Source organism: Myotis davidii, unplaced genomic scaffold (assembly GCF_000327345.1).
Source record: "Myotis davidii unplaced genomic scaffold, ASM32734v1 scaffold453, whole genome shotgun sequence".
NCBI classification, from domain to species: Eukaryota; Metazoa; Chordata; class Mammalia; order Chiroptera; family Vespertilionidae; genus Myotis; species Myotis davidii.
Window position 1 is genome coordinate 1,124,057 of NW_006285234.1, and position 1,150 is coordinate 1,125,206.

Genomic DNA, 1,150 nt, shown 5'->3' on the forward strand with positions numbered 1-1,150 from the left:
TGGGGGGGTGGGGGGGGGCGGCCTGGCCCTCCCTCTCCATGGGGCACCGTGTCCGCTGGAGGTAGCCGGCTACAAAGTGGATGCCTCAGCAGCTAACAAACAACCCACCCTGTTTAACAGCCTGGGCAGCAGATGTGTGAGAAGTCGGGGAGGCACGTTGTAACCAAGAAAGTACACGTCTAAGTAAAACTGTAGCAGCGCTGGTCGGTGTGGCTCAGTGGTTGGGCATCAGCCTATAAGCCAGGAGGTCTTGGTTTGGTTCCCAGTTGGGGCACCTGCCTGGTTGTGGCACATGCAGGGGGCTCTCTCTCTCTCTCTCTCTCTCCCCCTCTCCCTCCCCACCTGCGAGGATGCGAGGATGCGGCAGCGAGGCCAGCTGGGCTGTGGAGCGTCCTCCCCGTGTGGGGGGCTGCGGCTGGGGGAGGGGCGCTCAGAGATGAGGGGACCACCTTGGACCATCAGCCCTGGATCAGGGCGCAGTGAGGAGCAGATGGTGAGATGGCGGGGAAATCCCAGCACAGGGGGGAGTGGAGTTAGAGGACAGAGTAACAGACGCGTCTTGGGGTGGAAACGGGAGGAGGGCCAGGGAGGACCAAGGGTGGGGTTCTGGTGAGTATAACCACTGGAGCGCAATGTGCAGGCCCAGGGTGAAGCAAGAGGGCCTGGGAGGAGTTTGATCCGTTTAGGGGACCACTTACCTGAAAGTGACTAAGGAGAGTTTCTTTAAAAAGGTGGTTCTCGCCCACCCGTCCGGCTCAGTGTCGTCTGAGCACCAGAAGGTGGCGGTCCATCGATGTTTCTCTCTGTCTCTCCATCTCCCGCCTCTCTGAAATTAAAAATATGTGTGTATATATATCCCTGCCAGCGTGGTTGAGTGTTGACCTACGAAGTAGGAGGTCATGGTTTGATTCCAGGTCTGGGCATGTACCAGGGTTGTGGGTCCCATCCCCAGTGTGGGGCGTGCAGGAGGCAGCTGATCAATGAGTCTCTCTCATCATTGATGTTTCCATTTCTCTCTCTCCCTCACCCTTCCTCTCTGAAAAAAAAAAAATTATACTTATATATGTCCTATATCAGTGGTTCTCAACCTTCCTAGTGCCACGACCCTTTAATATAGTTCCTCCTGTTGTGGTGACCCCCGAACATAAAA